General features: G+C 43.7%; 12 non-coding genes and 2 pseudogenes across 12 annotated transcripts; all 14 read right to left on the reverse strand.

The window, feature by feature from the left end:
* Window positions 1–991: 991 nt before the first annotated feature.
* Window positions 992–1,182, reverse strand: LOC141193004 (U2 spliceosomal RNA). The gene has a single exon (XR_012266305.1). It is a non-coding gene; the product is annotated as a U2 spliceosomal RNA (small nuclear RNA).
* Window positions 1,183–2,297: 1,115 nt separating this feature from the next.
* On the reverse strand, window positions 2,298–2,488 carry LOC141193005 (U2 spliceosomal RNA). The gene has a single exon (XR_012266306.1). It is a non-coding gene; the product is annotated as a U2 spliceosomal RNA (small nuclear RNA).
* A 1,115-nt stretch (window positions 2,489–3,603) lies between these two features.
* Window positions 3,604–3,796, reverse strand: LOC141192552 (U2 spliceosomal RNA). Its single transcript, XR_012265924.1, has one exon. It is a non-coding gene; the product is annotated as a U2 spliceosomal RNA (small nuclear RNA).
* Window positions 3,797–6,234: 2,438 nt separating this feature from the next.
* LOC141192548 (U2 spliceosomal RNA) lies at window positions 6,235–6,422 on the reverse strand. The gene has a single exon (XR_012265921.1). It is a non-coding gene; the product is annotated as a U2 spliceosomal RNA (small nuclear RNA).
* Window positions 6,423–12,580: 6,158 nt separating this feature from the next.
* On the reverse strand, window positions 12,581–12,771 carry LOC141193006 (U2 spliceosomal RNA). Its single transcript, XR_012266307.1, has one exon. It is a non-coding gene; the product is annotated as a U2 spliceosomal RNA (small nuclear RNA).
* A 1,115-nt stretch (window positions 12,772–13,886) lies between these two features.
* LOC141193134 (U2 spliceosomal RNA) lies at window positions 13,887–14,068 on the reverse strand. Its single transcript, XR_012266430.1, has one exon. It is a non-coding gene; the product is annotated as a U2 spliceosomal RNA (small nuclear RNA).
* Window positions 14,069–14,593: 525 nt separating this feature from the next.
* LOC141192617 (U2 spliceosomal RNA) lies at window positions 14,594–14,709 on the reverse strand (annotated as a pseudogene).
* Window positions 14,710–15,824: 1,115 nt separating this feature from the next.
* Window positions 15,825–16,006, reverse strand: LOC141192564 (U2 spliceosomal RNA). Its single transcript, XR_012265935.1, has one exon. It is a non-coding gene; the product is annotated as a U2 spliceosomal RNA (small nuclear RNA).
* A 794-nt stretch (window positions 16,007–16,800) lies between these two features.
* LOC141192652 (U2 spliceosomal RNA) lies at window positions 16,801–16,892 on the reverse strand (annotated as a pseudogene).
* Window positions 16,893–18,010: 1,118 nt separating this feature from the next.
* On the reverse strand, window positions 18,011–18,201 carry LOC141193080 (U2 spliceosomal RNA). The gene has a single exon (XR_012266377.1). It is a non-coding gene; the product is annotated as a U2 spliceosomal RNA (small nuclear RNA).
* A 1,115-nt stretch (window positions 18,202–19,316) lies between these two features.
* LOC141193007 (U2 spliceosomal RNA) lies at window positions 19,317–19,507 on the reverse strand. Its single transcript, XR_012266308.1, has one exon. It is a non-coding gene; the product is annotated as a U2 spliceosomal RNA (small nuclear RNA).
* A 1,118-nt stretch (window positions 19,508–20,625) lies between these two features.
* On the reverse strand, window positions 20,626–20,816 carry LOC141193121 (U2 spliceosomal RNA). The gene has a single exon (XR_012266418.1). It is a non-coding gene; the product is annotated as a U2 spliceosomal RNA (small nuclear RNA).
* A 1,112-nt stretch (window positions 20,817–21,928) lies between these two features.
* On the reverse strand, window positions 21,929–22,119 carry LOC141193008 (U2 spliceosomal RNA). Its single transcript, XR_012266309.1, has one exon. It is a non-coding gene; the product is annotated as a U2 spliceosomal RNA (small nuclear RNA).
* A 1,118-nt stretch (window positions 22,120–23,237) lies between these two features.
* On the reverse strand, window positions 23,238–23,424 carry LOC141192514 (U2 spliceosomal RNA). Its single transcript, XR_012265896.1, has one exon. It is a non-coding gene; the product is annotated as a U2 spliceosomal RNA (small nuclear RNA).
* Between the last annotated feature and the right edge of the window lie 2,031 nt (window positions 23,425–25,455).

The raw sequence follows: 25,455 nt of genomic DNA on the forward strand, positions 1-25,455 counted from the left end.
ACTTTTCGGCTTGCTGCTGCTGCAATCCACGCGTTTTAGATCTGCATAACTCCACCTCTTTAAACACAGCACCTTCACCCCCTGCTGTTCCCACCCGCCTCAACACCGTTGGAAGGGAGGAGAACCAATTAAGGCGGGGGGTGGGGTGGAACGAGCAGCTGTCTACCCTTAGCAGGAGGGCTCCTGATTACATACCTCTCCTGCTGCTGCTGCTGCTGGCTGTCCAGCAGCAGACTGAAGGTGGCTGCTGCTGTGCACAGGTATATAAAGGCTCAGAGCCTATTATGACACGCGCAGCCAGCGTTCCATTGCCACATTCCATCTACTGCAGGCAGGATACCTGGCTGGCTGAATGTCGCTGAGAAGCTCACAGAGACCGCCATAAGCAACAGTTTAACAGAATGCCACAGACTAATCAACCAAACTTTTTGGGTTGGGTTCTCTTTTATAGTCTGCAGGCATTAAATGAAAGAAGTCAGTGTTCCAGCAGAAGGAGACAACGTTTCAGAAAAGGCATTGTAGCAAACCAAAAAAGAAATTTTAAGCGCAGCAGAGTAACCAGCGCACATACCTGTTAGCTCAGGTGAGTTTAAAAGGCTGCTGTTGATAACAAGGGCATTTGCTAAATAGATGGTGTGTGTGCAACAATATACTGAAAGGTCAATTATATTGTGCAGCTTATCTCACCACCTGTAGTTATTTAGGTGAAAGCTCCAAAATGCTTGCCTAATATGTCTGTTTATCCAAAAGGAAGTAAAAAGGGAGAGCTAGAAAGATAGCATTGCATCACATTACATGGCAATGCAATGCACAGTTGCTGAAGTTGAACCAAAATGAGCTTGTAATCTGGCTTCTGCAACTTTGAACATGAAAAATCCAATGAGGAGAAGAAAAGCAAAGCCAAAGAGTCCATCCCAAAATCCGACAAACAAGCAAAATGAACAAAAAACATTGAATTCAATTCTTTCTGATTTTAGAAACTGCATTAAAGAAGGGGTGCACCGGTCCTGGAGATACTGCAATACCAGGTCAATGCGTGGAGTGGACAGAGCAAGCTCTTTTTCCATCTCCCTGTTCTAAAAATCCATTTAATATATGGTCCCCAGATAGGGGACGTATCAGATATTAAACTGATAAGAACAGATACTACACTTGATCTTAGCCAAAAGGCCGAGAAGCGATAACCAGAATTGGTTTCAAACTACGGAGCCACCCAAGGATCCTGAAAAGTCCATTTGTGGAGATGAGCTCCTGGACTCCCGTTAAGAAGACATGTTGTCAACCTCTAGATCCCTTACATGCCTGCACTTTTCGGCTTGCTGCTGCTGCAATCCACGCGTTTTAGATCTGCATAACTCCACCTCTTTAAACACAGCACCTTCACCGCCTGCTGTTCCCACCCGCCTCAACACCGTTGGAAGGGAGGAGAACCAATTAAGGCGGGGGGTGGGGTGGAACGAGCAGCTGTCTACCCTTAGCAGGAGGGCTCCTGATTACATACCTCTCCTGCTGCTGCTGCTGCTGGCTGTCCAGCAGCAGACTGAAGGTGGCTGCTGCTGTGCACAGGTATATAAAGGCTCAGAGCCTATTATGACACGCGCAGCCAGCGTTCCATTGCCACATTCCATCTACTGCAGGCAGGATACCTGGCTGGCTGAATGTCGCTGAGAAGCTCACAGAGACCGCCATAAGCAACAGTTTAACAGAATGCCACAGACTAATCAACCAAACTTTTTGGGTTGGGTTCTCTTTTATAGTCTGCAGGCATTAAATGAAAGAAGTCAGTGTTCCAGCAGAAGGAGACAACGTTTCAGAAAAGGCATTGTAGCAAACCAAAAAAGAAATTTTAAGCGCAGCAGAGTAACCAGCGCACATACCTGTTAGCTCAGGTGAGTTTAAAAGGCTGCTGTTGATAACAAGGGCATTTGCTAAATAGATGGTGTGTGTGCAACAATATACTGAAAGGTCAATTATATTGTGCAGCTTATCTCACCACCTGTAGTTATTTAGGTGAAAGCTCCAAAATGCTTGCCTAATATGTCTGTTTATCCAAAAGGAAGTAAAAAGGGAGAGCTAGAAAGATAGCATTGCATCACATTACATGGCAATGCAATGCACAGTTGCTGAAGTTGAACCAAAATGAGCTTGTAATCTGGCTTCTGCAACTTTGAACATGAAAAATCCAATGAGGAGAAGAAAAGCAAAGCCAAAGAGTCCATCCCAAAATCCGACAAACAAGCAAAATGAACAAAAAACATTGAATTCAATTCTTTCTGATTTTAGAAACTGCATTAAAGAAGGGGTGCACCGGTCCTGGAGATACTGCAATACCAGGTCAATGCGTGGAGTGGACAGAGCAAGCTCTTTTTCCATCTCCCTGTTCTAAAAATCCATTTAATATATGGTCCCCAGATAGGGGACGTATCAGATATTAAACTGATAAGAACAGATACTACACTTGATCTTAGCCAAAAGGCCGAGAAGCGATAACCAGAATTGGTTTCAAACTACGGAGCCACCCAAGGATCCTGAAAAGTCCATTTGTGGAGATGAGCTCCTGGACTCCCGTTAAGAAGACATGTTGTCAACCTCTAGATCCCTTACATGCCTGCACTTTTCGGCTTGCTGCTGCTGCAATCCACGCGTTTTAGATCTGCATAACTCCACCTCTTTAAACACAGCACCTTCACCGCCTGCTGTTCCCACCCGCCTCAACACCGTTGGAAGGGAGGAGAACCAATTAAGGCGGGGGGTGGGGTGGAACGAGCAGCTGTCTACCCTTAGCAGGAGGGCTCCTGATTACATACCTCTCCTGCTGCTGCTGCTGCTGGCTGTCCAGCAGCAGACTGAAGGTGGCTGCTGCTGTGCACAGGTATATAAAGGCTCAGAGCCTATTATGACACGCGCAGCCAGCGTTCCATTGCCACATTCCATCTACTGCAGGCAGGATACCTGGCTGGCTGAATGTCGCTGAGAAGCTCACAGAGACCGCCATAAGCAACAGTTTAACAGAATGCCACAGACTAATCAACCAAACTTTTTGGGTTGGGTTCTCTTTTATAGTCTGCAGGCATTAAATGAAAGAAGTCAGTGTTCCAGCAGAAGGAGACAACGTTTCAGAAAAGGCATTGTAGCAAACCAAAAAAGAAATTTTAAGCGCAGCAGAGTAACCAGCGCACATACCTGTTAGCTCAGGTGAGTTTAAAAGGCTGCTGTTGATAACAAGGGCATTTGCTAAATAGATGGTGTGTGTGCAACAATATACTGAAAGGTCAATTATATTGTGCAGCTTATCTCACCACCTGTAGTTATTTAGGTGAAAGCTCCAAAATGCTTGCCTAATATGTCTGTTTATCCAAAAGGAAGTAAAAAGGGAGAGCTAGAAAGATAGCATTGCATCACATTACATGGCAATGCAATGCACAGTTGCTGAAGTTGAACCAAAATGAGCTTGTAATCTGGCTTCTGCAACTTTGAACATGAAAAATCCAATGAGGAGAAGAAAAGCAAAGCCAAAGAGTCCATCCCAAAATCCGACAAACAAGCAAAATGAACAAAAAACATTGAATTCAATTCTTTCTGATTTTAGAAACTGCATTAAAGAAGGGGTGCACCGGTCCTGGAGATACTGCAATACCAGGTCAATGCGTGGAGTGGACAGAGCAAGCTCTTTTTCCATCTCCCTGTTCTAAAAATCCATTTAATATATGGTCCCCAGATAGGGGACGTATCAGATATTAAACTGATAAGAACAGATTTTTTTTTTTTTTTTTTTTTCCAAACACTCAGAAATTAAGTTTTATAATCTTAAATCATATATCACTAAACTCAAGATTTTAGTTCCATCATCGTGTTTAGATATTATATTTATATTTTTTCATTTGAATTAATATATATAAAGTTAAACATAACAATTCCTTTACAGTTTCAACAGTTTCCAAACAAATCACAACTGACATTACTTCACCCGGTTTCCCAAACTAAATATCCCCTTTTTCCCTTTTACTTTCCTCCCAACAAAACCCCTTAACTTCTTTTCTTCCTCCTCATGCTCTAACCGCATCTGTTCCCAATCATACTCTTCCTCATCATCTCTGAAAGTCACCACCTTCTCCAAAACTTTACCCTTTTCCTCTTTTACTTCTTTCTTTTCACCAGATACTTTCCTTGATCCACAATTTTCCTGTACCGTTACCTTTTTCTTCACCTTTAAACTTTCAACTTCTTTTCCCTGCTTATTCTCCTCTATAATTATCGCATCAACTTCCTTCTTCATTTTATCACCAATATCTTCCTTTTGTCCTCCAAAGTTCTTTTCAAAAGTTCCTTTGCTGCTTTCCATGTAACAATACCCAGAACTCCCGTTTACCATAATCCTCCCATTATGCAAATTTTCTTCTCCTGTTGTCCACACCAAAAAACGTCTCTTTCCGTTCCAAATACCAACTTTGTTCCTGTATAATTTCTGAAACTTTACCATCTTACATTTAGATTCCAAAAAAACCATTATCTCCTCTATTTCCACAAACGGATTGTCCATGTAAATTATCACACTCTTCGGTTTCCCCATGAATGATGCACTTACTCCAATTTTCCCAGAATCCTCTTCACTCCAGCATTTGAAAAAATGAATGCACTTTTCCTCAGAAACTAGAGTCACATCACAAACTTTACCTTGCTTTATTTCTTGCATACAGTAGATATCCTTCTCCAAAACTTCATGTTTCCTCAAAATTTCCAGAATCCATTTTTCTTCCAAAAAAGTTTCTTCCGTCTCCCGTTTCACAAAAAAACGTAAGCATCTCTTCTTTTTCCAAAACTCCATCTCAACAATCCGTTTTCCTTCCGTTTTTCCTTTTAATCCTCCAAATGTTGCCACCACAGCTATGTGTGGCGACAGTTGCCCCCCACAGCTATGTGTGGTGACAAGGTGATCGCCTCTCGTTGCCCAGGGACTAATCCGACTCCCTAAGAGCAGCAGGGGGGTTTAGCTCCACCGATGAGTGTAGCGATCCCCCCAGGCCAAGGAGCCGGGTACCCCAAGCACCTCCCAGTCATGACCAAGGCAGCAACCGCTAGATCACTGCACTTGATCTTAGCCAAAAGGCCGAGAAGCGATAACCAGAATTGGTTTCAAACTACGGAGCCACCCAAGGATCCTGAAAAGTCCATTTGTGGAGATGAGCTCCTGGACTCCCGTTAAGAAGACATGTTGTCAACCTCTAGATCCCTTACATGCCTGCACTTTTCGGCTTGCTGCTGCTGCAATCCACGCGTTTTAGATCTGCATAACTCCACCTCTTTAAACACAGCACCTTCACCCCCTGCTGTTCCCACCCGCCTCAACACCGTTGGAAGGGAGGAGAACCAATTAAGGCGGGGGGTGGGGTGGAACGAGCAGCTGTCTACCCTTAGCAGGAGGGCTCCTGATTACATACCTCTCCTGCTGCTGCTGCTGCTGGCTGTCCAGCAGCAGACTGAAGGTGGCTGCTGCTGTGCACAGGTATATAAAGGCTCAGAGCCTATTATGACACGCGCAGCCAGCGTTCCATTGCCACATTCCATCTACTGCAGGCAGGATACCTGGCTGGCTGAATGTCGCTGAGAAGCTCACAGAGACCGCCATAAGCAACAGTTTAACAGAATGCCACAGACTAATCAACCAAACTTTTTGGGTTGGGTTCTCTTTTATAGTCTGCAGGCATTAAATGAAAGAAGTCAGTGTTCCAGCAGAAGGAGACAACGTTTCAGAAAAGGCATTGTAGCAAACCAAAAAAGAAATTTTAAGCGCAGCAGAGTAACCAGCGCACATACCTGTTAGCTCAGGTGAGTTTAAAAGGCTGCTGTTGATAACAAGGGCATTTGCTAAATAGATGGTGTGTGTGCAACAATATACTGAAAGGTCAATTATATTGTGCAGCTTATCTCACCACCTGTAGTTATTTAGGTGAAAGCTCCAAAATGCTTGCCTAATATGTCTGTTTATCCAAAAGGAAGTAAAAAGGGAGAGCTAGAAAGATAGCATTGCATCACATTACATGGCAATGCAATGCACAGTTGCTGAAGTTGAACCAAAATGAGCTTGTAATCTGGCTTCTGCAACTTTGAACATGAAAAATCCAATGAGGAGAAGAAAAGCAAAGCCAAAGAGTCCATCCCAAAATCCGACAAACAAGCAAAATGAACAAAAAACATTGAATTCAATTCTTTCTGATTTTAGAAACTGCATTAAAGAAGGGGTGCACCGGTCCTGGAGATACTGCAATACCAGGTCAATGCGTGGAGTGGACAGAGCAAGCTCTTTTTCCATCTCCCTGTTCTAAAAATCCATTTAATATATGGTCCCCAGATAGGGGACGTATCAGATATTAAACTGATAAGAACAGATTTTTTTTTTTTTTTTTCTCCTCAGACGAGGAAATTCCACAGTCTATGGAAACCAGACAAAGGAAAATTCCATCAAAACAGCTGCGTCAAATCCAATACGCAATTTGCTGTCCCCATCATCATCGGAAATATTTATTTCATATTTCAAAACAACAATAACAAAAATCAAGAGGTACTAACAATATATCTCCACTTTTTAACTTTCCATATTCCCTCCGCATCCACTTCCCCTCTCCTCTTTTTGTCCCATAGGAAACACACATACATCTTCCCCAAAATCACCTTCACACTATCCTTTACAGCAATTTCCTTCCTTTTAAACACATACACATTCCTCACATCCCATAACACTTCCTTTATACATGCAAGCATCAACCACAAGACTCTTTCCTTCGTCCCATCACATATTCCCAAACCAAACATAAACAACTCAAAAGACAACAAATTCACACCACACAATTCTTTACACAAAGGCCCCATTCTCCCAATCACATCTCTAGCATACTGGCAATTCCAAAAAACATGCAACACACTTTCCCTTCCACCACAGCCATTTCTTGGACACATTTCACTCCTCACCAAACCTCTATTCCTCTGAAACTCTCTCACAGGTAATACTCCATGTAAAGACTGCCACACAACTTCACTCTGTTTGTTGGTCATACCACTCATCCGCACTTTCTTCCAAACCTTCTGCACATCACCACCCCTAACCATATTTATTCCACATTCTACCTCTCTACATTCAATCATCCTATACTCAGCCTTCTTATTCTCCAGCAATCTCACATCTGCATCACACAGTTCATACCTCACCAAAAACTTATAAACCCACACATACCATACAGGCACCTCAAAAGCAATCGGACATCGCAAATCCCTTTCTTGCCACTTTAAACGAAACAAATACGCTCCAAATAAATACCTACACATAGATGAAAACTTTCCATCCGCCCTAATCACTTTCAAAACAAACACAACGATATTCACACCAAAAAACACGTCCAAATTCGGAAAACCCAAACCACCTTTTTCCACTCTTTTAACCAAAATTTCTCTCCTAGCTCTCTCCATTTTCGAGTTCCACAAAAAAACAAATAAAATTCTATTCAAGCTTCTCATACACATATATCCTGGTGGAAATACTACCGCAATATATAAAAATATTGGCAACACCACACTCTTAACAATTAAAATCTTCCCAAAAAAGAATAAACTCCTCAATTTCCAAAAATTCAACTTCTGCTCAACTTTTCCTTTCGCATCATCCCAACTTTCTTTCCCATCCAAACTCTCTGAAAACTTCACACCCAAAACTTTAATAGGTCCATTCACTACATTCACACCTACATCCCTACTTAAACTTCCGCCTCCAAAACCCTTACACTCACTCTTTTCCCAATTCACTTTAAACGCAGATGCACCACAAAAAATAGACACTAACAACTTCACCCGCCTCACCGAACATTCAGAATCACATAATACACACACGTCATCCATATAACCACTCACCTTCCATTCTTTTCCTCCACCTCCCGGCACTTGCACACCACGAATTACCTTATCTTTCCTCAGCATACACAACAATGGCTCAATTGCACAAATAAATGCTACAGGGGACAAAGGACACCCCTGTCGCACACCCGAAAACACATTCACTTTCCTACCCACATACCCATTCATTAAAACACAGCTATAAACACCCGCATACAAACTTCTCACTCGCCCAACAAAATCAGCCGGAAAACCCATTTTTAACAACACTCTGAACAAAAAACCATGCGACAACCTATCATAAGCCTTTTCAAAATCCAAACTTAACAAAAATACACTCTTCTTACGACCCATGCAATCCCATAGACAATCTCTTAACATACACACACACTCATGAATCCGCCTCCCAGGTACCGCACAACACTGCTCATCCCCAATCACACTCTCTATCACATCACGCATCCTATTAGCCATAAGTTTTGCATAGATTTTATAATCACAATTAAGTAACGTTATTGGCCTCCAATTCCTCAGACTTTTCAAATCCCCTTTCTTAGGAATTAACACAACCATACCTGCACGCATACTCTCAGCCACCTCCATGTTTCCCCACATATACTTACATACATCCACAAAGTCCTTACCAATCACACCCCACATCACACGATAAAATTCTACTGGGAGGCCATCCTCCCCCGGCGTCTTATTCAAAGCCATACTACACATAACCTTCCATACCTCATCACCAGTCACCTCACCCATCACTCTCTCTCTTTCTGCTTCACTCAACTTACTCTCTAACACACTCAAAACATCATTCTCCAAACATTCATCCCTCTGTTTCACTGCATACAGATCCTCATAAAACTTAGCCACCTCTTCACACATATCCTCTCCACTCACCTCACTTCCATCTGCTCCATACACCACGCTCATACTCTGTTTCTTTCCAAAAACTTTTTTAAAGAAAAACCGAGAACATTTCTCATCCTGCTCCATCTTATCAATCTTTGCCCTAAACACTATGCTTCTCCCTCTCTCCAACAAAAACTCACTAATCTCCTTTTTTACCTCTAAAATATCCTCCTCCACCTCAACTCCTCCTTCCCTTAACTTATACAAAACGCTCAACCGCGCGTTCAGTTTAACAAAACTCTCTCTTTTAATTGCTGCATACTTGTATCCTAAATTTTTAAAGAACATTTTTGTTTGTTTCTTCACCCAGTCCCACCACTCACAAACATTCCCAAACTCATTTTTATGCTTACACCATTCTTCATACCGCCTTTCATACTCCTTTCTCACATCTTCATTCTCTAACAGTTTAACATTTAACTTCCACAATCCTCTCCCAAACACTCCATCAACTTTTATATCCAACTCACACAACATACACACATGATCTGAAAAAAGAACGTTTTCCTGCCTATAATTAACAGAAACCATATTTTTAGAAATAAAACAATAATCCAATCTGGATTGTACCCTACCACTCTCAGAAAAGAAAGTGTTCAACAAAGGATTCATGTTACACACGCGCTGCATATCACACAACCCAAAATCATTCACTAACTCCAATAATGCTTTCCCAGACACATCCACATTCACTCTCCCCACATCACAGTTCATATCACCCACAATTACCACAGGTATTCTTCCTGGAACAAAAAGCTTAATTTTTTCAAATAAATTTTTGCGCTCATTTTTTTCAACTGGCGCATAAACATTAATAACACAAAACTTTACATTCTTGTATACAAAATTAGCAAGGATACATCTCCCCACCTCAATAACCAAATAATCACTCAAAACAACCTCCCTTCCTTTAACCAAAATACCCACACCATCATTCTTATTACATGCACTCCCCGACCACACAGACGCTCCATAAGACCATTCATCCCCTTTCACACCATCCACTACCCCACATTCTTGTAAACAAAAAATAGATGCATTTTGCATAGCTAAAAACTCAAAAATAGCAGCTCTTCTTACTTTACTTTTAAACACTCTTACGTTTTGGGACACTATGGTAAATCCCATAATACTTCTACTCCTTCACCAATTACACAAAGAAATAGCCTTTGGCCTAAACCAAAGCTCACAAGAGGACAAAAAGAAAAAACATTTACAATATTATATGGTGACACTATCCAGCACCACCACTATCCTCCTCCGCCATCAGAACAGAACAGCTGGTTTCCGACCCGCTGGCTTCACCAGCCACACTCCTCATTCTGGCAGTTCTGATCTTCCTCTGAGGCTCACTAAAATCTGCATCATCACTGCCCCCACCATCCTCCCTACGACTCTTCTTTGCACCCCTATCATCCTCCGAAGAAAAATCTTCAATGTTTTCAGGACCCGAAGGGTGTTCAGGACTGTCGGGTTCCGAGATTTGCACTTCACATCCTGTTGCGTCCATTGCCTCTCCAAAAGTCATCATCTCAGGCAGCTCTGCTTCCACCACTTTCCTAGATATTCTCGCAGACACTGCCTTTTTCTCCACCTTTGCCACTTCCCTCCAGAACTCCTTTTCTTCCCTCCGCTTCTTCCTCATTTCTTCAGCAGAAGAAGAACATGGTCTCAGGGACACCTCCTCTGGCGCCGTAGAGGGAGAGGCTCTACCAGTTTCCCGCCTCCTTCCCTCTCTCTCCTCCCTCTCCAATCTTTCCAGCACTTTCAGTGCGCTTGCCATCTGCCTCCTCTCCAGCTCCTCCTCCTTCTGTTCTTTATCAGAACGTCTAGGTGCACTCATAGGACAGTCCTTATACATGTGATCACTACTCCCACAGACATCACAGGACTTGGCCTCTGGACACTGGTTGGCCATATGCCCCTCCTTTCTGCAATTTCGGCAACACTGCCCTTTAAGGCATGTTACCATGGTATGTCCGAAAGAAAAGCATCTACGGCAAAACATGGGCTGGCCTGGGTAAAAGAGGAAACCTCTATGGCCTGCAACGGAAAAATTTGATGGAGGGTGTCTAAAGCCCCCCACACTGTCAGGATCCCTTTTCAATTTCACACGGAATTTATACTGACAGTTAAAGATTCCTAGACAATTGACTTGCTTCACTCCCTTCCGCACATATTCACAGTAGCGAGAGAGGAAGCACTCCAGCAGCTCAGGGTCTGTAAAAGGGTTATAGACAGTCACAGTCACCTCCTTTTCTTGCAGACCAAACAAAGGTTCCCATCTAACTCCTTCCAAGCAGGGGTCACTAGAGTGACCACGGAGCCATTCAAAGACATTAAGGCAAACATCCTGGTCCATAAAGGTAACGTCATAATTACCTTGACGTGAAAATTCGTTGACACTGAAGATCTCAGAACGTCTTGCTCCAGCTTTGCCTTCAACGATGTCTTGGACAATGAAAACCACGTTGTTATTGTTCTGGTCAGATGGATCCACGGACAAACGGATGGTGTTCTTCACAAAAGACATCTTGGATTCTGTCGGTATGGAATACCACAGGAAAAAGCAGAAAATCCTCCACAAAAGGGTCCGGATTCCTCCAGGAGACTCGCACCAATCAAGGTACAGTCATACGATCGCAGCCAAAAGGCCGAGAAGCGATAACCAGAATTGGTTTCAAACTACGGAGCCACCCAAGGATCCTGAAAAGTCCATTTGTGGAGATGAGCTCCTGGACTCCCGTTAAGAAGACATGTTGTCAACCTCTAGATCCCTTACATGCCTGCACTTTTCGGCTTGCTGCTGCTGCAATCCACGCGTTTTAGATCTGCATAACTCCACCTCTTTAAACACAGCACCTTCACCCCCTGCTGTTCCCACCCGCCTCAACACCGTTGGAAGGGAGGAGAACCAATTAAGGCGGGGGGTGGGGTGGAACGAGCAGCTGTCTACCCTTAGCAGGAGGGCTGCTGATTACATACCTCTCCTGCTGCTGCTGCTGCTGCTGGCTGTCCAGCAGCAGACTGAAGGTGGCTGCTGCTGTGCACAGGTATATAAAGGCTCAGAGCCTATTATGACACGCGCAGCCAGCGTTCCATTGCCACATTCCATCTACTGCAGGCAGGATACCTGGCTGGCTGAATGTCGCTGAGAAGCTCACAGAGACCGCCATAAGCAACAGTTTAACAGAATGCCACAGACTAATCAACCAAACTTTTTGGGTTGGGTTCTCTTTTATAGTCTGCAGGCATTAAATGAAAGAAGTCAGTGTTCCAGCAGAGGGAGACAACGTTTCAGAAAAGGCATTGTAGCAAACCAAAAAAGAAATTTTAAGCGCAGCAGAGTAACCAGCGCACATACCTGTTAGCTCAGGTGAGTTTAAAAGGCTGCTGTTGATAACAAGGGCATTTGCTAAATAGATGGTGTGTGTGCAACAATATACTGAAAGGTCAATTATATTGTGCAGCTTATCTCACCACCTGTAGTTATTTAGGTGAAAGCTCCAAAATGCTTGCCTAATATGTCTGTTTATCCAAAAGGAAGTAAAAAGGGAGAGCTAGAAAGATAGCATTGCATCACATTACATGGCAATGCAATGCACAGTTGCTGAAGTTGAACCAAAATGAGCTTGTAATCTGGCTTCTGCAACTTTGAACATGAAAAATCCAATGAGGAGAAGAAAAGCAAAGCCAAAGAGTCCATCCCAAAATCCGACAAACAAGCAAAATGAACAAAAAACATTGAATTCAATTCTTTCTGATTTTAGAAACTGCATTAAAGAAGGGGTGCACCGGTCCTGGAGATACTGCAATACCAGGTCAATGCGTGGAGTGGACAGAGCAAGCTCTTTTTCCATCTCCCTGTTCTAAAAATCCATTTAATATATGGTCCCCAGATAGGGGACGTATCAGATATTAAACTGATAAGAACAGATACTACACTTGATCTTAGCCAAAAGGCCGAGAAGCGATAACCAGAATTGGTTTCAAACTACGGAGCCACCCAAGGATCCTGAAAAGTCCATTTGTGGAGATGAGCTCCTGGACTCCCGTTAAGAAGACATGTTGTCAACCTCTAGATCCCTTACATGCCTGCACTTTTCGGCTTGCTGCTGCTGCAATCCACGCGTTTTAGATCTGCATAACTCCACCTCTTTAAACACAGCACCTTCACCCCCTGCTGTTCCCACCCGCCTCAACACCGTTGGAAGGGAGGAGAACCAATTAAGGCGGGGGGTGGGGTGGAACGAGCAGCTGTCTACCCTTAGCAGGAGGGCTGCTGATTACATACCTCTCCTGCTGCTGCTGCTGCTGGCTGTCCAGCAGCAGACTGAAGGTGGCTGCTGCTGTGAACAGGTATATAAAGGCTCAGAGCCTATTATGACACGCGCAGCCAGCGTTCCATTGCCACATTCCATCTACTGCAGGCAGGATACCTGGCTGGCTGAATGTCGCTGAGAAGCTCACAGAGACCGCCATAAGCAACAGTTTAACAGAATGCCACAGACTAATCAACCAAACTTTTTGGGTTGGGTTCTCTTTTATAGTCTGCAGGCATTAAATGAAAGAAGTCAGTGTTCCAGCAGAGGGAGACAACGTTTCAGAAAAGGCATTGTAGCAAACCAAAAAAGAAATTTTAAGCGCAGCAGAGTAACCAGCGCACATACCTGTTAGCTCAGGTGAGTTTAAAAGGCTGCTGTTGATAACAAGGGCATTTGCTAAATAGATGGTGTGTGTGCAACAATATACTGAAAGGTCAATTATATTGTGCAGCTTATCTCACCACCTGTAGTTATTTAGGTGAAAGCTCCAAAATGCTTGCCTAATATGTCTGTTTATCCAAAAGGAAGTAAAAAGGGAGAGCTAGAAAGATAGCATTGCATTACATTACATGGCAATGCAATGCACAGTTGCTGAAGTTGAACCAAAATGAGCTTGTAATCTGGCTTCTGCAACTTTGAACATGAAAAATCCAATGAGGAGAAGAAAAGCAAAGCCAAAGAGTCCATCCCAAAATCCGACAAACAAGCAAAATGAACAAAAAACATTGAATTCAATTCTTTCTGATTTTAGAAACTGCATTAAAGAAGGGGTGCACCGGTCCTGGAGATACTGCAATACCAGGTCAATGCGTGGAGTGGACAGAGCAAGCTCTTTTTCCATCTCCCTGTTCTAAAAATCCATTTAATATATGGTCCCCAGATAGGGGACGTATCAGATATTAAACTGATAAGAACAGATTTTTTGATTGAAGCTGCATCCAAGGCACTGAAAAATGTGACCGAAGTCACACCAAAACAGCGCACGAGGCGAGGATTCATGTGGACCCTTCCCGGAGGAGAGGGTCCCCAATAAACTATCCCCATCCCTCTGAGCCAGAAGGCCACAGCGAGGGTCAGGGATCTCCGATGCTCTCCCTAGCCGAAGCCGGAGAAGAGCCGTTTTCGTGCTCCCAGCTTCCATCTAGGCTGCCACCCTAGTGGAGCTGGAGCCTGTGTTGGTTTCTCAGCCCAAAGCTGACCGGACCTCCGACCGGGTTTATAAAAATTCCCCTTCCTAGCCCGGAGGCCAGGAATAGGGGGGGGTTGCTCAGAAAGTATGATTGGCAAAGGTGCGGCGTGCTACGAAGCCAAGTCTTTCTGGGGTTCCCAGTCCCAGTAAGCTTGAACTCCCACCAGGGCGCCTACTCCTGGGGCACATTGCTCCAAAGCCCTCACACTTACCCAGCCTAGTGACTTCGATCCTGGAGGGCCATGTTTTCCATCAGATAACTCTATGAGCCACCTGGCGTACTAACAAGTGCACCAAACCAGTGTGTAAAATGCATCAATTTACTAGGGCAGCCCAAGGACAAAACTGCCTTTTCAAAAGATACTACACTTGATCTTAGCCAAAAGGCCGAGAAGCGATAACCAGAATTGGTTTCAAACTACGGAGCCACCCAAGGATCCTGAAAAGTCCATTTGTGGAGATGAGCTCCTGGACTCCCGTTAAGAAGACATGTTGTCAACCTCTAGATCCCTTACATGCCTGAACTTTTCAGCTTGCTGCTGCTGCAATCCACGCGTTTTAGATCTGCATAACTCCACCTCTTTAAACACAGCACCTTCACCCCCTGCTGTTCCCACCCGCCTCAACACCGTTGGAAGGGAGGAGAACCAATTAAGGCGGGGGGTGGGGTGGAACGAGCAGCTGTCTACCCTTAGCAGGAGGGCTGCTGATTACATACCTCTCCTGCTGCTGCTGCTGCTGGCTGTCCAGCAGCAGACTGAAGGTGGCTGCTGCTGTGCACAGGTATATAAAGGCTCAGAGCCTATTATGACACGCGCAGCCAGCGTTCCATTGCCACATTCCATCTACTGCAGGCAGGATACCTGGCTGGCTGAATGTCGCTGAGAAGCTCACAGAGACCGCCATAAGCAACAGTTTAACAGAATGCCACAGACTAATCAACCAAACTTTTTGGGTTGGGTTCTCTTTTATAGTCTGCAGGCATTAAATGAAAGAAGTCAGTGTTCCAGCAGAGGGAGACAACGTTTCAGAAAAGGCATTGTAGCAAACCAAAAAAGAAATTTTAAGCGCAGCAGAGTAACCAGCGCACATACCTGTTAGCTCAGGTGAGTTTAAAAGGCTGCTGTTGATAACAAGGGCATTTGCTAAATAGATGGTGTGTGTGCAACAATATACTGAAAGGTCAATTATATTGTGCAGCTTATCTCACCACCTGTAGTTATTTAGGTGAAAGCTCCAAAATGCTTGCCTAATATGTCTGTTTATCCAAAAGGAAGTAAAAAGGGAGAGCTAGAAAGATAGCATTGCATTACATTACATGGCAATGCAATGCACAGTTGCTGAAGTTGAACCAAAATGAGCTTGTAATCTGGCTTCTGCAACTTTGAACATGAAAAATCCAATGAGGAGAAGAAAAGCAAAGCCAAAGAGTCCATCCCAAAATCCGACAAACAAGCAAAATGAACAAAAAACATTGAATTCAATTCTTTCTGATTTTAGAAACTGCATTAAAGAAGGGGTGCACCGGTCCTGGAGATACTGCAATACCAGGTCAATGCGTGGAGTGGACAGAGCAAGCTCTTTTTCCATCTCCCTGTTCTAAAAATCCATTTAATATATGGTCCCCAGATAGGGGACGTATCAGATATTAAACTGATAAGAACAGATTTTTTTTTTTTTTTTTTGAAAGCCCGAATTCGTGTACAAAACCCGAGTGCGCTTAAAAAAGTGACAAGTGCCACAAAAAAAGTGCACTAGGATGCTGGTCTTCTTGAAACCCTCTCCAAAAGGAGAAGGGTCCCCCAAACCATTCCCCGTCCCTCCGAGCCAAAAGGCCACAGCGAGGAACAGGGACAAAAAGCCACCTCCAGCCGAAGCCAGAGGCGACCCAATCTTACCCCTAGCACCTGCCCGAGTTCTCACCTGAGCAAGGCACTGGGAGCCAAAGACTGTGCTCCCCTCCCGGAAGAGAGGAGCCAACAACGCTCTCCTCTCGAAAGAGGAGAGCCAGGGGGGTTCAGGGGGGAGCGGAACCTGATGGCCACACACTCCCCCCCTAGACCTGCCAAGAGAGGAACCCGTAAGGGAACCGCATCCCGACAAAATCCTAGTAGGACGTGACACACGTGAATAAGTGGACACACAGTGACAAAGAAATTATATAAATAGTGAAGGTTTCACAGTATAATACTGCCCGGACCTTCGACCGGGAATTGAAAAATTCCCCATCCTAAGGCCAGAAGGCCCGGAATAAGGGTGTGTGCGAAGAAAGAAAATTTGAAGTGCTTGTGCAAATGTGCCATAAACTCAAGTGGGGTTCCCAATCCCAGTGAGTTAAGGCACCCCAGGGTCACCACTCCTGGGGCACTTCACACTTCGGGCTTTCGATCTTCCCCGGCCCAATGGCGTCGATCCTGGGGGGCCATGCTTTCCACCAGATGACTATATTAGCCACCTGGCGTACTAACAAGCGCCTAAACCCCAGTGTGCATAATGTATCAATCTACTAGGGCGGCCAACATCCAAAACCGCCTTTTCGAAAGATACTACACTTGATCTTAGCCAAAAGGCCGAGAAGCGATAACCAGAATTGGTTTCAAACTACGGAGCCACCCAAGGATCCTGAAAAGTCCATTTGTGGAGATGAGCTCCTGGACTCCCGTTAAGAAGACATGTTGTCAACCTCTAGATCCCTTACATGCCTGCACTTTTCGGCTTGCTGCTGCTGCAATCCACGCGTTTTAGATCTGCATAACTCCACCTCTTTAAACACAGCACCTTCACCCCCTGCTGTTCCCACCCGCCTCAACACCGTTGGAAGGGAGGAGAACCAATTAAGGCGGGGGGTGGGGTGGAACGAGCAGCTGTCTACCCTTAGCAGGAGGGCTGCTGATTACATACCTCTCCTGCTGCTGCTGCTGCTGCTGGCTGTCCAGCAGCAGACTGAAGGTGGCTGCTGCTGTGCACAGGTATATAAAGGCTCAGAGCCTATTATGACACGCGCAGCCAGCGTTCCATTGCCACATTCCATCTACTGCAGGCAGGATACCTGGCTGGCTGAATGTCGCTGAGAAGCTCACAGAGACCGCCATAAGCAACAGTTTAACAGAATGCCACAGACTAATCAACCAAACTTTTTGGGTTGGGTTCTCTTTTATAGTCTGCAGGCATTAAATGAAAGAAGTCAGTGTTCCAGCAGAGGGAGACAACGTTTCAGAAAAGGCATTGTAGCAAACCAAAAAAGAAATTTTAAGCGCAGCAGAGTAACCAGCGCACATACCTGTTAGCTCAGGTGAGTTTAAAAGGCTGCTGTTGATAACAAGGGCATTTGCTAAATAGATGGTGTGTGTGCAACAATATACTGAAAGGTCAATTATATTGTGCAGCTTATCTCACCACCTGTAGTTATTTAGGTGAAAGCTCCAAAATGCTTGCCTAATATGTCTGTTTATCCAAAAGGAAGTAAAAAGGGAGAGCTAGAAAGATAGCATTGCATTACATTACATGGCAATGCAATGCACAGATGCTGAAGTTGAACCAAAATGAGCTTGTAATCTGGCTTCTGCAACTTTGAACATGAAAAATCCAATGAGGAGAAGAAAAGCAAAGCCAAAGAGTCCATCCCAAAATCCGACAAACAAGCAAAATGAACAAAAAACATTGAATTCAATTCTTTCTGATTTTAGAAACTGCATTAAAGAAGGGGTGCACCGGTCCTGGAGATACTGCAATACCAGGTCAATGCGTGGAGTGGACAGAGCAAGCTCTTTTTCCATCTCCCTGTTCTAAAAATCCATTTAATATATGGTCCCCAGATAGGGGACGTATCAGATATTAAACTGATAAGAACAGATGCTACACTTGATCTTAGCCAAAAGGCCGAGAAGCGATAACCAGAAATGGTTTCAAACTACGGAGCCACCCAAGGATCCTGAAAAGTCCATTTGTGGAGATGAGCTCCTGGACTCCCGTTAAGAAGACATGTTGTCAACCTCTAGATCCCTTACATGCCTGCACTTTTCGGCTTGCTGCTGCTGCAATCCACGCGTTTTAGATCTGCATAACTCCACCTCTTTAAACACAGCACCTTCACCCCCTGCTGTTCCCACCCGCCTCAACACCGTTGGAAGGGAGGAGAACCAATTAAGGCGGGGGGTGGGGTGGAACGAGCAGCTGTCTACCCTTAGCAGGAGGGCTGCTGATTACATACCTCTCCTGCTGCTGCTGCTGCTGGCTGTCCAGCAGCAGACTGAAGGTGGCTGCTGCTGTGCACAGGTATATAAAGGCTCAGAGCCTGTTATGACACGCGCAGCCAGCGTTCCATTGCCACATTCCATCTACTGCAGGCAGGATACCTAGCTGGCTGAATGTCGCTGAGAAGCTCACAGAGACCGCCATAAGCAACAGTTTAACAGAATGCCACAGACTAATCAACCAAACTTTTTGGGTTGGGTTCTCTTTTATAGTCTGCAGGCATTAAATGAAAGAAGTCAGTGTTCCAGCAGAGGGAGACAACGTTTCAGAAAAGGCATTGTAGCAAACCAAAAAAGAAATTTTAAGCGCAGCAGAGTAACCAGCGCACATACCTGTTAGCTCAGGTGAGTTTAAAAGGCTGCTGTTGATAACAAGGGCATTTGCTAAATAGATGGTGTGTGTGCAACAATATACTGAAAGGTCAATTATATTGTGCAGCTTATCTCACCACCTGTAGTTATTTAGGTGAAAGCTCCAAAATGCTTGCCTAATATGTCTGTTTATCCAAAAGGAAGTAAAAAGGGAGAGCTAGAAAGATAGCATTGCATTACATTACATGGCAATGCAATGCACAGTTGCTGAAGTTGAACCAAAATGAGCTTGTAATCTGGCTTCTGCAACTTTGAACATGAAAAATCCAATGAGGAGAAGAAAAGCAAAGCCAAAGAGTCCATCCCAAAATCCGACAAACAAGCAAAATGAACAAAAAACATTGAATTCAATTCTTTCTGATTTTAGAAACTGCATTAAAGAAGGGGTGCACCGGTCCTGGAGATACTGCAATACCAGGTCAATGCGTGGAGTGGACAGAGCAAGCTCTTTTTCCATCTCCCTGTTCTAAAAATCCATTTAATATATGGTCCCCAGATAGGGGACGTATCAGATATTAAACTGATAAGAACAGATACTACACTTGATCTTAGCCAAAAGGCCGAGAAGCGATAACCAGAATTGGTTTCAAACTACGGAGCCACCCAAGGATCCTGAAAAGTCCATTTGTGGAGATGAGCTCCTGGACTCCCGTTAAGAAGACATGTTGTCAACCTCTAGATCCCTTACATGCCTGCACTTTTCGGCTTGCTGCTGCTGCAATCCACGCGTTTTAGATCTGCATAACTCCACCTCTTTAAACACAGCACCTTCACCCCCTGCTGTTCCCACCCGCCTCAACACCGTTGGAAGGGAGGAGAACCAATTAAGGCGGGGGGTGGGGTGGAACGAGCAGCTGTCTACCCTTAGCAGGAGGGCTGCTGATTACATACCTCTCCTGCTGCTGCTGCTGCTGCTGGCTGTCCAGCAGCAGACTGAAGGTGGCTGCTGCTGTGCACAGGTATATAAAGGCTCAGAGCCTATTATGACACGCGCAGCCAGCGTTCCATTGCCACATTCCATCTACTGCAGGCAGGATACCTGGCTGGCTGAATGTCGCTGAGAAGCTCACAGAGACCGCCATAAGCAACAGTTTAACAGAATGCCACAGACTAATCAACCAAACTTTTTGGGTTGGGTTCTCTTTTATAGTCTGCAGGCATTAAATGAAAGAAGTCAGTGTTCCAGCAGAGGGAGACAACGTTTCAGAAAAGGCATTGTAGCAAACCAAAAAAGAAATTTTAAGCGCAGCAGAGTAACCAGCGCACATACCTGTTAGCTCAGGTGAGTTTAAAAGGCTGCTGTTGATAACAAGGGCATTTGCTAAATAGATGGTGTGTGTGCAACAATATACTGAAAGGTCAATTATATTGTGCAGCTTATCTCACCACCTGTAGTTATTTAGGTGAAAGCTCCAAAATGCTTGCCTAATATGTCTGTTTATCCAAAAGGAAGTAAAAAGGGAGAGCTAGAAAGATAGCATTGCATTACATTACATGGCAATGCAATGCACAGATGCTGAAGTTGAACCAAAATGAGCTTGTAATCTGGCTTCTGCAACTTTGAACATGAAAAATCCAATGAGGAGAAGAAAAGCAAAGCCAAAGAGTCCATCCCAAAATCCGACAAACAAGCAAAATGAACAAAAAACATTGAATTCAATTCTTTCTGATTTTAGAAACTGCATTAAAGAAGGGGTGCACCGGTCCTGGAGATACTGCAATACCAGGTCAATGCGTGGAGTGGACAGAGCAAGCTCTTTTTCCATCTCCCTGTTCTAAAAATCCATTTAATATATGGTCCCCAGATAGGGGACGTATCAGATATTAAACTGATAAGAACTGATGCTACACTTGATCTTAGCCAAAAGGCCGAGAAGCGATAACCAGAATTGGTTTCAAACTACGGAGCCACCCAAGGATCCTGAAAAGTCCATTTGTGGAGATGAGCTCCTGGACTCCCGTTAAGAAGACATGTTGTCAACCTCTAGATCCCTTACATGCCTGCACTTTTCGGCTTGCTGCTGCTGCAATCCACGCGTTTTAGATCTGCATAACTCCACCTCTTTAAACACAGCACCTTCACCCCCTGCTGTTCCCACCCGCCTCAACACCGTTGGAAGGGAGGAGAACCAATTAAGGCGGGGGGTGGGGTGGAACGAGCAGCTGTCTACCCTTAGCAGGAGGGCTGCTGATTACATACCTCTCCTGCTGCTGCTGCTGGCTGTCCAGCAGCAGACTGAAGGTGGCTGCTGCTGTGCACAGGTAAATAAAGGCTCAGAGCCTATTATGACACGCGCAGCCAGCGTTCCATTGCCACATTCCATCTACTGCAGGCAGGATACCTGGCTGGCTGAATGTCGCTGAGAAGCTCACAGAGACCGCCATAAGCAACAGTTTAACAGAATGCCACAGACTAATCAACCAAACTTTTTGGGTTGGGTTCTCTTTTATAGTCTGCAGGCATTAAATGAAAGAAGTCAGTGTTCCAGCAGAGGGAGACAACGTTTCAGAAAAGGCATTGTAGCAAACCAAAAAAGAAATTTTAAGCGCAGCAGAGTAACCAGCGCACATACCTGTTAGCTCAGGTGAGTTTAAAAGGCTGCTGTTGATAACAAGGGCATTTGCTAAATAGATGGTGTGTGTGCAACAATATACTGAAAGGTCAATTATATTGTGCAGCTTATCTCACCACCTGTAGTTATTTAGGTGAAAGCTCCAAAATGCTTGCCTAATATGTCTGTTTATCCAAAAGGAAGTAAAAAGGGAGAGCTAGAAAGATAGCATTGCATTACATTACATGGCAATGCAATGCACAGTTGCTGAAGTTGAACCAAAATGAGCTTGTAATCTGGCTTCTGCAACTTTGAACATGAAAAATCCAATGAGGAGAAGAAAAGCAAAGCCAAAGAGTCCATCCCAAAATCCGACAAACAAGCAAAATGAACAAAAAACATTGAATTCAATTCTTTCTGATTTTAGAAACTGCATTAAAGAAGGGGTGCACCGGTCCTGGAGATACTGCAATACCAGGTCAATGCGTGGAGTGGACAGAGCAAGCTCTTTTTCCATCTCCCTGTTCTAAAAATCCATTTAATATATGGTCCCCAGATAGGGGACGTATCAGATATTAAACTGATAAGAACAGATACTACACTTGATCTTAGCCAAAAGGCCGAGAAGCGATAACCAGAATTGGTTTCAAACTACGGAGCCACCCAAGGATCCTGAAAAGTCCATTTGTGGAGATGAGCTCCTGGACTCCCGTTAAGAAGACATGTTGTCAACCTCTAGATCCCTTACATGCCTGCACTTTTCGGCTTGCTGCTGCTGCAATCCACGCGTTTTAGATCTGCATAACTCCACCTCTTTAAACACAGCACCTTCACCCCCTGCTGTTCCCACCCGCCTCAACACCGTTGGAAGGGAGGAGAACCAATTAAGGCGGGGGGTGGGGTGGAACGAGCAGCTGTCTACCCTTAGCAGGAGGGCTGCTGATTACATACCTCTCCTGCTGCTGCTGCTGCTGCTGGCTGTCCAGCAGCAGACTGAAGGTGGCTGCTGCTGTGCACAGGTATATAAAGGCTCAGAGCCTATTATGACACGCGCAGCCAGCGTTCCATTGCCACATTCCATCTACTGCAGGCAGGATACCTGGCTGGCTGAATGTCGCTGAGAAGCTCACAGAGACCGCCATAAGCAACAGTTTAACAGAATGCCACAGACTAATCAACCAAACTTTTTGGGTTGGGTTCTCTTTTATAGTCTGCAGGCATTAAATGAAAGAAGTCAGTGTTCCAGCAGAGGGAGACAACGTTTCAGAAAAGGCATTGTAGCAAACCAAAAAAGAAATTTTAAGCGCAGCAGAGTAACCAGCGCACATACCTGTTAGCTCAGGTGAGTTTAAAAGGCTGCTGTTGATAACAAGGGCATTTGCTAAATAGATGGTGTGTGTGCAACAATATACTGAAAGGTCAATTATATTGTGCAGCTTATCTCACCACCTGTAGTTATTTAGGTGAAAGCTCCAAAATGCTTGCCTAATATGTCTGTTTATCCAAAAGGAAGTAAAAAGGGAGAGCTAGAAAGATAGCATTGCATTACATTACATGGCAATGCAATGCACAGTTGCTGAAGTTGAACCAAAATGAGCTTGTAATCTGGCTTCTGCAACTTTGAACATGAAAAATCCAATGAGGAGAAGAAAAGCAAAGCCAAAGAGTCCATCCCAAAATCCGACAAACAAGCAAAATGAACAAAAAACATTGAATTCAATTCTTTCTGATTTTAGAAACTGCATTAAAGAAGGGGTGCACCGGTCCTGGAGATACTGCAATACCAGGTCAATGCGTGGAGTGGACAGAGCAAGCTCTTTTTCCATCTCCCTGTTCTAAAAATCCATTTAATATATGGTCCCCAGATAGGGGACGTATCAGATATTAAACTGATAAGAACAGATTTTTTTTAATTTGGCTATCCCCTGCAGAGGGATAAAACCGTTTATTAAAACTTTAACAAATTACAAGCATAATTACACAAAAACCAAACGTTAAAAGACAAATGAAATTTACAAAACAAAAAAATACAAAGATTTTAAATAATTAGGTTCCATTGGTCAACAAGCCATTTTTTGGAAATATGTACATTCTTCTTTTTGTCAATTAAATAATAAGTATACATTTCACATAAACATAAACTTAAAACATCATTCACTGATAAAACATCTTGTTTAAAAATAGCAATGTTGCGTGCTTTCCAGAGAGATGACTTGGCGCAGTTCACTGTCTTCCAAGCCATTGTGTACTGGTCCATTGTGGGGCATTCCATAAGTCCGTATAGCACAGTTTTATATGTAAAGTCCTTGAGGTCTGCCACCTTTTCCAGTAGGGGGAGCAGTCTTCTCCAGAAATCCTTTGCAAAATTACATGTCCATAATAGATGTTCCACCGTTTCCTCGTCTTGGCATCCGGCTCTTGGGCAGATGGCAGACCTCACAAATCCTCTTCTGTATTGGAATGCCCGGCAAGGAAGACAGCGGTGCATGCAACTCCAAGCCAGATCTCTCTGTTCATTAAAAAGATAAAAAACGTTAATCATTTTCCAGATAGACATAGATTTGTCATCATCATATCTGTCAACATTACATATTTCCTCACTTTTACGTATTTCTTTAATTAGTTTCTTACTATTTCTTAATTCCTCTATTTTCTTAGTCCCTAAATTAAAATCGGACACTATTTTCCTTAAAATCTCATAATGCGTCGACAAATTAAAAGCATGGGGCACAGATATATTAACTTCATACCATCCAAACTTTCTCATAAAAAATCCTGTATTAAAACGCATAAAAAAGGACCAATAGTGATTCTTAAAAAGGGCATTAAAACAGTAAACGAACAGATGGATTAAAAGAAACCTATTAAAATCTGGAAAATCTTTACCACCTTTTACTTTTGATTTCATCACGATTTCTCTTTTCAGCTTTTCCATTTTTGAGTTCCAAAAGAAGGTAAAACAGGTTTTGGTTATCTTTTTTAAAACATTAACAGGCGGGGGGAAAACCATGCTAAGATACAATAAAAGAGGTAAAATCACCATCTTTAAAACCAATACTTTACCCTCCATTGTAAGTCTCCTCATGTTCCACATACATATTTTCGTATTTACTTTCTGTGTAACTGTTTCCCAACTATTATAACCATCATTATTTTCAGTGAATGATATACCTAAAATGGAAATGGATTCGGAGACATTAATTGGTACATCACGTAAAATCATCCCCCCAACACTTAAAATGTTACACTTATTAAAATTGATTTTAAAACCAGAAGCTAGGCAAAAGGATTGCACTTGATGGAGAGTGGCCGTAAGTGATGGTGCATCTGTACACAAGACCGCCACGTCATCCATGTAGCCTACAACCTTGGCCTCCAAACCACCGCTTCCAGGCAGAGGGACACCGCATATCTGTTTATTTTGGCGTATTGCACATAACATTGGTTCCAGTGCACAGATAAACAGTAGGGGGGACAGAGGGCATCCCTGTTTCACCCCTGACCGTAAAAATACCTCTTGTGTCTTAAAACCATTCACTAAAATCTTACTTGTACAATCCTTGTAAAATGCTTTAAGCGATAGTAAAAACCCTTCTGGTATGCCCATTTTCTCTAAAACTTTAAAAAGATAAAAGTGTGAGACACGGTCAAATGCTTTTTCAAAATCAATAGATAAAATCGCCATTTTCCCCTTTCTGTCTTTCACATCCTCAATACAGTCTTTCACTAAATTCAGATTGTCCCATATACTGCGCCCCGGCACCCCACACACTTGATTAGAATGAATAACTTTGCTGATGACTTCTTTTAGACGATTTGCACAAATTTTAGCCATTATTTTATAGTCACAATTTAAAAGTGTTATTGGTCTCCAGTTTTCTAATTTTGATTTATCGCCTTTTTTGTATAGGAGGGAGACTTCACCTTTCTTCCAGGAATTTAATAAAACCTTATTATTAAAAACCTCA

This window comes from Phyllobates terribilis, unplaced genomic scaffold (genome assembly GCF_046119375.1).
Source record: "Phyllobates terribilis strain yellow unplaced genomic scaffold, ASM4611937v1 Scaffold_63__1_contigs__length_7903474, whole genome shotgun sequence".
NCBI lineage: Eukaryota > Metazoa > Chordata > Amphibia > Anura > Dendrobatidae > Phyllobates > Phyllobates terribilis.